A 15,008-nucleotide genomic window follows, 5' to 3' on the forward strand; every position below is an offset into this window, starting at 1 on the left:
TTTTGTTCATCACCTTAGTTATAAATACATGGCATTGGTGAATATAGAATTTGCATCAAGTATCCTAATATACGTTTACTATCGGATTATAACTTTTGCCCCTAACTAACTTATGTAAGATTGTTCACTTTAATTTATTATTGGTCGGACATAACCTGCATACGCAAACGTCCGTATGGCGGGTGAAAATCCATTTGTCATTTTATATATAGATATGTTTATAATATCAATGATAATAATGATATATACATTGATTATTGCATACTTGTTAACTCATCCGATTAAGTAGGAGTTTATGTAATATTTACATTGATGAATTAAAATTTAATAATTTTCGTGTTAATTCATATTTAGTATTACAAATATTACAAGTTTGTCGTTCGTTGCTTTGGACATTTCTGGCGATAATTATTTATCCTGGGTATAAAATGTAAAGTTGCATTTGGGTTCAAAGAAATTAAGCGACATAATAAAGGCAGATAAAAAATCCACGACTGAAGAAAACTTTATCTCTATAATTTTTCTCCGACACCACATGCATGAAGATTTAAAATCTGAGTACTTAGAAGTCGAGGATCCATTTATTTTACAGGAAAATCTAAATGATAGGTTTGATCACTAGAAACTAGTTTATCTACCTGTAGCTGAAAATGATTGGGCTAATTTAAGACTTTAGGATTTTAAGAGTGTGCGAGCATATAGCTCTTTGTTCAAAATAAGTTCTAGGCTTATTATGTGTGGTGAGAAAGTTACGAAAAAAGAAAAATCGATAAAACATTATCAACTTTTCACTCCAACAATATCAACTTAGCAGATATGTACATGGAGCGCAAATTTACTAAGTTCGGGGATCTTCTATCAACTTTCCTTTTTGCTGAAAAGAATCATGAATTGATGATTAAGAATCATCAATCCTGTTCAACAGGATCTGCCCCATTATCTGAAGTAAATAACATGTCATTACAGCAGAATGTACGTGGAAAAGGGTATAAAGGTGGACGGGGCCAAGGTCGGTACCGTGGACGAGGTCGGAGCCACGGGCATTTTCGTCTATATAATAACTCTAGTCACCGAAAGTGGCAATTTGAATTACAAAGTAAAAGAAAGGCACCACGAGGAGGAAAAACTGGAAATATTTGATGTAGGTGCTGCATGGATGGGCACTAGACACGTAATTGTCATGCCCCAAATCATCTTGTTAATAAATACCAATTCTCAAAAATCAAAAGAGAAAATGATAGAAACAAATTTCGCCAACAATAACATAGATGATTTTTCGAGAATCACAACTGGAGGAATAAGCATTAATGGTCCGAATGAACCTAACAAAACTCCCATGTGGGAGGCTGAAGATTAGTTTCATATAATTACTATAGTACTGTGTATTGTGCTTTATTTTGTTTGAACTATATAGAGTGTTATGTTCTTATCAATTAAATTATGTTTCTTAATTATATACAGAATGGATTCTGAAGATACATGCATTGCTGATTGTGTTACAACTCATACGATTCTACAGAACCGAAAATATTTTACCCATATAACAAAAACCGAAGCTCAAGTTGGAACGATTTTCGGTGTATCTAATATAATCGAAGGTTTTGGAAAATTAAGTTTTGTCCTCCCTAATGGTACCCACATACACATTCCAAATGCATTATATTCTAGTAAGTCTACTAGAAATCTTCTTAGTTTTAAAGATATTCGACTCAATGATTTTCACATCAAAACTACCTATAAGGCTGTTAGAGAATATCTTCTTATTACTTCCGCTAATCCTAGAAATAAGAAAATCTTAGAAAAGTTTCAATCACTTTCCTCAGGATTATATATGATGAAAATTAGAACTATTGAGTCATACAATGTCATTGCTTCCAAACTCATAGATCCAAAATCTTTTACACTTTGGCATGAAATATTAGGTCATCATGGTGTCTCTATGATGCGTCTTACTATAGAGAATTCTATTGATCACCCTCTTAAAGATTTTAAAGTTCTTTCCAATAATGACCTTCCATGTTCCGCATGTTCATTAGGAAAATTGATTACTCGACCATCTCCTACTAAAGTTCAGCTTGAAAGCCCAACTTTTCTAGAAAGGATCCAAGGTGACATATGTGGACCTATACACCCATCATCTGGCCCATTTAGGTACTTCATGGTATTAATCGATGCCTCAACTAGATGGTCTCATGTTTGTCTTCTTTCAACTCGTAATGATGCTTTTGCAAAATTACTTGCCCAAATAATCAAATTACAAGCTCAATTTCCAGATCATTGCATTAAGTCAATTCATTTAGATAATGTCGGTGAATTCACATCTGCAAACTTTATCGACTATCGCATGTCTGTAGTAATCTCAGTTAAACCTCCAGTTCCTCATGTACATACACAAAATTGGTTAGCCGAGTCCTTTATCAAAAGACTCCAACTTATTGCAAGACCGTTGTTGTTGAAAGCAAAATTACCTACATTTATTTGGGTTCACGCAATACTTCATGCTGCTAATATTATTAGGATTAAACCAACTTCCTACAACCAACATTCTCCGCTACAACTGGTACCTGGTCAAGTTCCTAATATTTCTCACTTCAAAATTTTCGGAAGTGCTGTATATGTACCGATTGATCCACCACGAAGATCAAAGATGGGAGCTTAAGGAAGAGTAGGTATCTACGTTGGTTTTGATTCCACATCTATAATTAGATATATGGAACCTCTAACCGAAGATTTATTTACTGCAAGATATGCAGATTGTCATTTTGACGAGTCTATGTTTCCTCCCTTAGGGGGAGATAAACATTCAAATAAAGTTAATCCTGACCTAACATGGAATGTGTCAGGATTATATTTTCTAGATTTATGTACCGGTCAATGCGAACTTGAAGTTAAAAGAATTATCCATATGCAAAATATCCCAAACCAAATACCTGATGCATTTAATGATTCTAAAAATATAACTAAATCTCCTATACCTGCAGTAAACAATCCATCTAGAATAGATACACCAATTAAAAAACCAGATACAAAAAAACTGGTTACAGAATCAAAGCCACGCCTGAAGCGTGGTAGACCAGTCGGTGCAAAAGATGCTGTACCACAAAAGAAAAATAAAGAAAATTGCCCCTGAAGTGGCACATGCTCCAGAAGAAGCAAATATCCCTAAAGTGGTATCTCCTGAAGAGATTCCAGTCCCTGAAGATACGGGATTAAACAATCATGAAATTTTAATAAATTACGTGCATGATATGAAGCTATGGGATCAAAAGTAAAGCCATAATCGATGATGTATTTGTGTATTACGCAGCATTGGATGTCGACATAAATTCTGATCCTGAATCACAAAGTGTGGATAAATTCCGTCGAAGAAAAGACTGGCCAAGATGGAAAGACACAATTCAAACAGAATTAAATTCATTGCATAAAAGAGAAGCATTTGGACCTGTTATCCAAACACCAATTGGTGTGAACCCTGTTGGGAATAAATGGGTATTCATAAGAAAACAAAATGAAAAGAATGAAAAAAGACATACTTGCCAGTGATGGATGTAATTACTTTTTGTATTATATTAGGTATTGAAGGGTTTTTAGCACATAAACGCAGCGAAAACGTAAATTTAAATCTTAAAAAAAACCGAAACCCTCCGCAGGATCCATGCGAAAAATAATATTTAATTCGTAGTTCAGTATGTTTACCTTAAGAAGTTTTACGTTAATGGAAAGATGGAGGTTTTTAATGGCGATCCAAAAACGATGAATGGAGATCCTTAGCAGCTGCTCCTCAAGTGTGAAGCACTCCACCGGTAACCACCAAGAAAATGATGTAATGAAGGAGGAGGAGATTGAGAGAATTAGGGTTTTGTAAATCTTTTTGGTTGAGGCAAAAATAGGGTCTATAATAGTATATTTATAGGCAAAACTTTCAGCTGAAAATTTTCCCATAAAATATTATTATTATTAACCCATTATTATTCTCACTAATAATTAAAACACCTTTTAATTATTAATCCTTTTTCTAAACACTTTAGAAATAATTCTCTCACTTGATTTAATTTCCAAAAATTAAATTCTTAATTAATAATATTAAGAACTTTTTCTTAATTAATTTATAATCAATTAAATCTCATTTAATCAATTATTAAATTTTCCAATTAATTATTTATTTCATAAATAAATAATTATCAGCCATTATTAATTAATTTCTCCACCATTAAATCATTCTCTTTTATGGTGTGACCCTGTAAGTTCAATATTAAGCCGGTAGTAGAAATAAATAATAATAAAACTATTTTATCATTATTTTTTATAAATTCTCTAATTCATTAAATATAATTAATTAATTAATCATATTTATTCTACATCGTGAGGGATACTTCTCAGCATATCGCGACTCTCCGGATAATACGAATTCACTGCTTAGAATACCAAGTACCTATTCAGTGAGTAGTTACCGTACAATTAATTCCTTCTACCCTGCAATGTCATGATTAAATACAAGGCATGGAACTTGTGTCAAGCCTATCTTATTTAATCACTTGCTTTCCCATTCACTATGCTTAGTTCTATTTAATGTAAATTAGAAACTCCTTTCTAATTTTATTCACTATGGCCAGAGATTCCTGAACTAACATAAGTGGATCAGCATTGAACATTCTCTTCCTACACTGGAAGGGGTGGATCCCTTATTGATCATACACTATCTTCGGGTATAAATTCCTATACCCAGTAGAGCCCTTATAATTGTCCCTTGAGACTAAGAACTAAACCAAAGCATAGTTCAGTGTACACAAGATGACTATGATGACCTCAAGTCTAAGGATACTTGTACAACTATCACTATGTGAACAACTGCTGACACGTGAGTGAACTCCATCAGTTGTTCAGCTGTGTGAGTCATGTTCAGTGAACTTATTCTATAATAAGCACCTACATACTAGCTATAGTGTCACCACACAAATGTCTATGAGAACAGACATCCTTCATAATGAAGCAAGCATAGTATGTACCGATCTTTGCGGATTATTAATTACCAGTTAGTAATCCTACGACCAGGAACTATTTAAGTTTAGAGTTATCATCTTTTAGGTCTCATTATTATGATCTCATCACAATCCATAAAAAGTTTTACTCTAAACTGTGGTATATCTTATTTAAACATTTAAATAGATAGAGTTCGCAATAAAAACAAAATAAGTCTTTTATTAATATCAATGAAATCAAAACAGATTATATAAAAGTTATTCCTAAATGCTCATACATGATTGGACTTAGGACATATCTCTTTCAATCTCCCATTTGTACTAAAGTCAATCACTCTGGTATCTAATACCCATCTTGTCTTTATGAAGATCAAAGGTACTCTGAGAAAGTGGCTTTGTGAGGGGGTCTGTTACGTTGTTATGTGTGTCAACTCTCTCGACGTTAACATATCCTCTATTTTCAACTCAGATTCACCACCAAAAATAAGAAAAATGTCCTGAGTCCTTCGCAAGTACTAAAGGATGTTTTTCACTGCTTTCTAGTGGTCTTCACCTGGATTGGACTGATATCTGGTCGTCATACTAATTGAATAAGCAACATCAGGCCTTGTACATAACATCGCGTACATGATAGATCCTATTGCTGAAGCATAAGGAATCTTACTCATACGCTCTATTTCCTCAGGTGTCTTAGGAGACATTTTTTCTGAAAGGGACACTCCATGGCTCATCGGTATGAGGCCTCTTTTGGAGTTTTCCATGCTAAACTTTTTAAGCACTTTCTGGATGTATGTACCCTGGGTAAGACCTATCATTCTTCTAGATCTATCTCTATAGATCTTCATACTGAGAATGTAGGATGCTTCTCCCAAGTCCTTCATGGTGAAGTTCTTTGATAGCCATACTTTGACTGATTGTAGCATCGGTATATCATTTCCTATAAGAAGTATGTCATCCACATACAATACAAGAAATGTTACCGCGCTCCCACTAACCTTCTTGTAGACACATGGTTCATCTATGTTTTTGATAAAACCAAACTCTTTGATTGTCTCATCAAAATGGATGTTCCATCTACGAGAAGCTTGCCTTAAACCATATATGGTTCGCAGCAGCTTACACACTAGGTGTTCATTTCCCTTGGAAAGAAAACCCTCTGGCTGTGTCATATACACTTCCTCCTCAAGTTCCCCATTGAGGAAGGCCGTTTTCACGTCCATTTGCCAGATCTCATAGTCGTAGTAAGCAGCAATCGCAAGCAAAATCCGAATTGATTTTAACAGGGCTACAGGCGAAAAAGTTTCATCAAAGTTAATCCCTTGCCTTTGTTTGAATCCTTTTGCCACGAGCCTGGCCTTATAGGTCTCCACCTGGCCATCTGCTCTAATCTTTCTTTTGTATACCCACTTGCACCCAATAGGCTTATCACCTTCAGGCACCTCAACCAGAGTCCATACTTGGTTGGTATACATAGATTCCATTTCAGATTTCATGGCACTATGCTATTTCTTTTAGTCAACACTACTCATAGCCTCATTATAGGTCACAGGGTCGTCATCATCAATGGTTGAAAACTCATTGTCATTCCTAATGACAAGGCCATAATACCTCTCAGGTTGGCGAGACACTCTCCATGTCCTACGAATGGGCTGTTCCACAGAAGGTTGTTCAGTCTGAACATGTGTTTCCACTTGATCCGTAGTAGTTTGTGCTTCTTGAACTTCATCAAGTTCAATTTTGCTCCAACTGTTTCCTTCAAGGATAAACTCTTTTTCCAAGAAGGTAGCATGTCTGGAGAAAAACACCTGATGATCGGTGTAAAAGTAATACCCCAAAGTCTCTTTAGGATATCCCACAAAATTATATTTTACGGATCGAGATTCCAGCTTATCTGGGTCAACTTTCTTCACATAAGCTGGACATCCCCAAATCTTAACGTGTTTAAGACTTGGTTTCCTTTCTTTCCATATCTCATATGGTGTTTAAGGAACAGATTTGGAAGGCATCTTATTCAGTAAATATGCTGAGGTTTCCAATGCATAACCCCATAGAAATACTGGAAGATTCGCATAGCTCATCATGGACCGAACCATGTCTAACAAAGTTCGATTTCTCCTTTCAGATACCCCATTCAACTGTGGAGTATATGGAGGAGTCCACTGTGAGACTATACCATTTTCTTTGAGATAATCTAGAAACTCTCCATTCAAGTATTCACCACCTCGATCTGATCGAAGAGTTATAATACTGTGTTTGGTTTGTTTCTCCACTTCATGTTTATATTCTTTGAACTTTTCAAAGGCTTCAGACTTGTGTTTCATCAAATACACATATCCGAATCTAGATATATCATCTATGAAAGTAATGAAGTACGAAAATCCACCCATGGCTTGCGTAGACATTGGTCCACATACATCTGTGTGTACCAATCCTAGCAAATTTGCAACCCTCTCTCCATGTCCACTAAATGGAGATTTGGTCATTTTACCCAATAGACAAGACTCGCATGTAGGATATAATTCAAAATCAAAGGGGTCTAGTAACCCTTCCTTATGCAATATCCGCAGTCTATTTTCACTAATATGACCTAGCCTACAGTGCCATAAATAGGTCAGATTTTCATCATCTCGTTTTCTTTTATTAGTTTGTTCAATCTGAAGTAAATCATGCTCTACGTCACATACATACAGACCATTATTTAAAATGCCACATCCAAAAAGAACATTATCTCTAAGGATAGAACATTCATTATTCTTAATAATAAATGAAAAACCATCCAAATCCAACATAGGAATAGAAACAATATTCCTCACAATAGAGGGAACGTAATAACAATTATTCAGAATAATAGTCTTGCCCGTAGGCATATGTAAACTAAATGATCCTACAGATATGGCCGCAACCCTTGCTCCATTGCCCATACGTAGAATCACCTCATCTTTTTCAAGAGTCCTACTTCCCTTTAGTCCTTGCAACGAATTGCAAATATGAGAACCACATGCGGTATCTAATACCCAAGTAGAAATTTGACCTAGTGACATATTAACTTCGATCATGAACATGCCTGAATCAGAAGCGGTAGTCTTACTACCCTTCTTCTTCTTCAATTCTGCAAGGTAAACCTTGCAGTTCCTCTTCCAGTGCCCCAACTTGTTACAGTGAAAACAAACAGCTAAATTAGGACCAGTCAACTTGTGAGCATCTAGTATGCTCCGGAATGATAGTGCAGAAGACATGACGAATATAGTAAATATGTAAATGATAAACACATAACAACACTTAGCAAATATTCAATTTTATTTCAAAACACTATATGAATCGGGTCTTTATCCATAAGTGTCTCCCACTAGTTTATCTATTTTTTTCAACCCCCTAAGTGAAAATTAAGCATTCATAATGCTAGTGGGAATATGGATCCTACATTCCATCGCACAACCTCGGCTGTGGCACGAAACGTCATGTAATGTTCAATAGGCAGACAACTCTTGTCAATTACATCTTATGTTATTCCCTAATATAAGTTTAGCCTCTTGAATAATTGAGTCACGGCTGTGACACGACAAACTCAATATTCTAAGTCAAGTCTAACCCAACATTTCGTACAATTGAATCAGTCTCCAACGGCCCACGGCTATAGCACGTATCGACCTTTAGATTCTAATTTAATGTACACATCTCTATGTAATAGACAAGTATTTCTTATTTCGAAATCAAAGCCATCGGCTGTAGCACGAAATGAAAATGATTTAAAAATAAGAACCACTTTCTACCATGTTGGAAGGCTAGGACCGACACAAGCCCCTTGTGTCATTGGCCAATTACTACTTGATATTATTTAATTTTAGAGGGATTATATTACGTTACAATCATAATCATATTATAAAGAGATTCTTCCTTTTAAATTAAATATTTCAAATCAATAATCGATAATCAGATGATTCCCAGATCGGGTGGAGCATTGTCAAGAGGCGTCACTTAATAACCCTTTCTTACAGATAGAAATCTGTTGTTGACAGAATCATCCTTTCTCTCAATATTGAAAATTCATATTCAATTATGTGTTTCATAAACACAAGAATCTCATGATCGTATTCATAATATTTATTGTTAAGGCAAGAAACGATTCCTATTTTAGATTTTCTAGAGCACGCCTTATATTGATTTAAGTTCACCTAAATCTATCATCGCATGGTAAACATAGGCATATATCTCATATATAAAATTAAATAAACAAGTAAATGTAAAGTGCAATAAAGTAAATGTGTTTGGTTATGGCCCCATCCTATGTGATCTTTATCAAGCTCATGATAAAGATCAAGGTCAATCTAATATGGTGATGGAAATAAATACAACTAATTATTACATAAGTCTTCTTCTTTGTTTAGACTTCTTGTATGCCTCGTCTTCTTTTTTGTATCACCTCCATTGGATAGCCTTCTTGAGTCTTCAATTACATTACATGATTGAAAGTAAAACTAATCTAATGAACTTACAAGAATAACTCGAGTTACATTCGAGATTTATGATTACAAAGATTGACGACATGCAAGTCGTATTTAAAACCAAAACCAAAACCATTACACTAAGGTCGAAAGGCCATAACCATCCACCATGCTCATACAACACATAAAAGCATGTTAAAACACATAATCTGATCTTAACATATCATATTATCCATGATCTAATCATAAAAATAAAATATGACAAAAATCAGAAAAATCAGAATCAAAGCAGAAAAAATAAGAATCACTATTTACGGGCAGTAAACGACGTCAAACGCCTTACAGACGAGTCGTTGATAGCTTTAACTATCAGTTTTATTCAGACGCTCATTTACCTATGGAATAGGGTATTCGTTTGCGTAAATCGGACACCAGACCCAGATATCAGCAAATCTGCAGCAGCCAATTCAGAATCCGTATCTAATATGATTCTCATAATTAGAACAAACATAAATCATGTATATATCAGTATATATACAAATTACATAATCATCTTATGATTATACAACTCACATGAATATCATATATTCAAAACCATACATATATAAACATATTATATCAACATCAAATCATGGCGAATCACGTACATGCTCATATATCGAAAACAGTTAAACACATAAACGAATTAAAAACTTTTCGCAAGTAGCTCTGATGCCATTGAAGGATTTTTAGCACATAAACGCAGCGAAAACGTAAATTTAAATCTTAAAAAAAACCGAAACCCTCCGCAGGATCCATGCGAAAAATAATATTTAATACGTAGTTTAGTATGTTTACCTTAAGAAGCTTTACGTTAATGAAAAGATGGAGGTCTTTAATGGCGATCCAAAAATGATGAATGGAGATCCTTAGCAGCTGCTCCTCAAGTGTGAAGCACTCCACCGGTATCCACCAAGAAAACGATGTAATGAAGGAGGAGGAGATGGAGAGAATTAGAGTTTTGTAAATCTTTTTGGTTGATGCAAAAATAGGGTCTATAATAGTATATTTATAGGCAAAATTTTCAGCTGAAAATTTACCCATAAAATATTATTATTATTAACCCTTTATTATTCTCACTAATAATTAAAACACCTTTAATTACTAATCCTTTTTCTAAACACTTTAGAAATAATTCTCTCACTTGATTTAATTTCCAAAAATTAAATTCTTAATTAATAATATTAAGAACTTTTTCTTAATTAATTTATAATCAATTAAATCTCATTTAATCAATTATTAAATTTGCCAACTAATTATTTATTTCATAAATAAATAATTATCAGCCATTATTAATTAATTTATCCACCATTAAATCATTCTCTTTTATGGTGTGACCCTATAGGTTCAATATTAAGCCGGTAGCAGAAATAAATAATAATAAAACTATTTTATCATTATTTATATAAATTCTCTAATTCATTAAATATGATTAATTAATTAATCATATTTATTCTACATCGTGAGGGATACTTCTCAACATATCGCGACTATCCGGATAATACGAATTCACTGCTTAGAATACCAAGAACCTATTCAGTGAGTAGTTACCGTACAATTAATTCCTTTTACCCTGCAATGTCACTATTAAATACAAGGCATGGAACTTGTGTCAAGCCTACCTTATTTAATCACTTGCTGTCCCATTCACTATGCTTAGTTCTATTTAATGTAAATTAGAAACTCTTTTCTAATTTCATTCACTCTGGCCAGAGATTTTTGAACTAACATAAGTGGATCAGCATTGAACATTCTCTTCCTACACTGGAAGGGGTAGATCCTTTATTTATCATACATTATCTCCGTGTACAAATTCCTATACCCAGTAGAGCCCTTATAATTGTTCCTTGAGACTAAGAACTAAACCAAATCATAGTTCAGTGTACACAAGATGACTATGATGACCTCAAGTCTAAGGATACTTGTACAACTATCACTATGTGAACAACTGCTGACACGTGAGTGAACTCCATCAGTTGTTCAGCTGTGTGAGTCATGTTCAGTGAACTTATTCTATAATAAGCACCTACATACTAGCTATAGTGTCACCACACAAATGTCTATGAGAACTGACATCCTTCATAATGAAGCAAGCATAGTATGTACCAATCTTTGCGGATTATTAATTACCAGTTAGTAATCCTACGACCAGGAACTATTTAATTTTAGAGTTATCATCTTTTAGGTCTCATTATTATGATCTCATCACAATCCATAAAAAGCTTTACTCTAAACTGTGGTATATCTTATTTAAACATTTAAATAGATAGAGCCCGCAATAAAAACAAAACAAGTCTTTTATTAATATCAATGAAATCAAAACAGATTACATAAAAGTTATTCTTAAATCCTCATACATGATTGGACTTAGGACATATCTCTTTCAGGTATGACATCTAAAGAAAAACTGGAAACACGTCTTATGGACGTCGTTACCGCACCTGTATGGTTCACTTGATAGTGAAATTTTTATGAAAATCCCAGAAGGGTTAAAAATGGACGAGTTTAAGAAACCTCGTTATATATACTCCATTAAACTTCAACGATCATTGTATGGAATGAAACAATCTGGTAGTATGTGGTATAACAGACTTAGTCATTATTTACAAGAGAATGGGTATATTAGTAACCAAATTTCTCCATGTGTTTTTATCAAAAAAATCACAATCTAGTTTTATGATTATTGTTGCATATGTGGATGATATAAACCTTGTAGGAACAGCTATTGAGGTTTATGAAGTTGTCATATACCTAAAGATAGAATTTGAAATGAAAGATCTTGGATGGACAAAATATTGCCTTGGTATACAAGTCGAGCACTTATCATCGGGAGTTTTCCTCCACCAATCTACATATATAGGAAAGGTTTTGAACATATTTTACATGGATAAATCTCATCTATTGACTACTCCAATGGTGGTTAGATCTTTAGAGCCTGATAAAGATCCATTTCGACCATGAGAAGATGATGAAGAGGTTCTTGGTCCTGAAATCCCATATCTAGGTGCAATTTGTGCACTTATGTATCTTACAAATAATACAAGGCCAAATATTGCATTTGTTGTGAATTTATTGGCTAGATTTAGCTTTGCTCCGATGGACATACATTGGAATGGGATCAAACATATATTCTGTTACCTTCGTGGATGTTTAAGGACAACATTACATGCATCGATCAACTCAAGGACGGATATATCAAAGGAGACAGGATGAAACACATTTCACCAAAATTCTTCTATACTCATGAGCTTCAAAAGAATGGTGAAATTGATGTTCAACAAATTCGGTCATGTGACAACCTTGTTGATTTATTCATGAAATCATTACAAAATTCAACATTTGGGAAGTTACGACATAACATTGGAATGCGTTGACTCAGGGATTTGTTATAAAAAAATTCAGAGAATGATTAGTTTTTCCAAGGGGAGATTGTACTCTTTTTCCTTCGTCAAAGTTTTTATCTCACTGGGTTTTTCTTTGAACAAAGTTTTAACGAGCCAATCTATGATCCATGTTAAATGACAATCAAAGGGGAGTGTTATAATTGATTGTAATTTCTAAGTCAATGGTAAAATAGTAAAGCTAGTCTTAGGAAATTTTGATAATGCATTGATTTGTTCTTCACCTTGGCTATAAATGCATGGCCTTGGTGAATGTAAAGTTTGCACCAAGCATCCTAATATACGCTCTCTATCTCCCTCTGATTATCATTATTTCCCTCTCAGATTTAGTAGCCCCTTCTAATATTATTAAAGCTGGTATATTACAACAATTATGATTTGTTATAATTAGATTGTTGGTATGATTATGTATTAATTTAATATTTTTAATATTATTATATAAAAATTAATAATTATACGAAACTCTTATATATTAACTTTATATGCAGCTTGTTGAATTTCTTATTTTCCATATTCATTCTTTTTACATTTATGACAACCTCTAATAGAATATTTCTTTTTTTATTGATATGGACTCAAATTTTTTTCTTTGTAAGGATGAAACTCTTCTTTATCCCTTATTTTGATAACTTATATATTTCTTGAACTAAGTTGAGTATAATTTTAATTACTTTTGACTATGTATCAAATAATGCTTCATACTCGAAGTTGCAGAAAGCTCATATGTACTTTAATTGTGTTATTCAATATTAAAGTTGTCATGTGAGTTAGGTATGTTGTTCAATATACCCGCAAATTTCATATTCTCAAAAATCCCATTTTTATCCACTTTCATACCAACATTAACATTTTGTTGCAATTATCAACCATGTTCCACTCTGAATCACGTACCTAAAGATGATATGTAATTTTGATTGTATTATTTAACATTAAATTTATATTCATGTCAATTGAACTTGGCATGTTGTTCGATATCCTCACAAATTGCATATACTCAAAAACTCATTTTTAGCCTCTTGTCAATTTTTTGGCCAACACTAACATTTTGTTACAATGATCAATCACGTTTCACTATCATTCATCTTAAAAGTATTATTTATGTGCAATTTAATCTGCATTCACACCAAAAATTATATCATATATCTCTTTATTGACTTCCTGAATTTTTTGGCATATTTATGAGTATCGAACACCTTAATTAGATCGTAATCATAAATTGTGATAAAATTGATCATCTTTTCTTGTCAATCTTATCAGTATGTCCCAATCTATCTAAATTTGACAATTAGTACATTAGTCCAACTTTAAATCTTGGATATCGTATTTGTTTAATAAAGAAAAATTAATGATAAAAATAATATGTCAACGTCAATCGTTGATGGCTAAATATTACCGCAATAATATTGTGTCCTTTAATTAATTTTCAGCAACAATCTTAAAGATTATAACAATAAATTTTGTTATCTAGTTTGTTTCCAGAAAACCTTCATTAATATTGTTATTTATTGTAGATACCGAGTAGAGACAAAATCTAGAACAAACTTATAAAATATTAACGATCACAGATGTTGTTATCTATTGTAGAATGTATAAAGAATTTATGATAAGTACCCGAATTAAAGTTATGGTAGCTAATTTATTCTTATCTATATATTTATTATTATAGAAATTGAATTTAAATTAATAATCAATCTGATTCAATTTTATAGATTTAGTGGGAACCTGAAACCAGAATTAAATCATTTTACTGTTTTATTTTTATATATCATGTCTTGGTTTTAAATCAATTTTATAAATCTTAATTTACATTGATTTTTGTCTCTTTAAATTGAATTTCAGTTTTAATTTTATTTTTACTTAACTCTAGTGTTTGACACAAAATTGCAGGTTTAAGTAGTGTTTATAACTAAAATTTACGTGTCTATATATTTTTGGATATCGAAAGTGTAAATACAATTTCATACATAAAATATTTTAGTATAGACTTATAAATAATACTTCTCTTCTATATATAATAAGAAAAAATGGTGATAAAATTCGTGAGATTTTTTATTCTCATTGAAATGACGATTTTATCCTTGTTTGTGTTGTTTATTGAAAAAGTGTTTTTTTATGAAATTGAACCTAAGTCTTACAATTATTTTGTA

This window comes from Apium graveolens, chromosome 3 (assembly GCF_009905375.1).
Source record: "Apium graveolens cultivar Ventura chromosome 3, ASM990537v1, whole genome shotgun sequence".
Lineage (NCBI taxonomy): Eukaryota > Viridiplantae > Streptophyta > Magnoliopsida > Apiales > Apiaceae > Apium > Apium graveolens.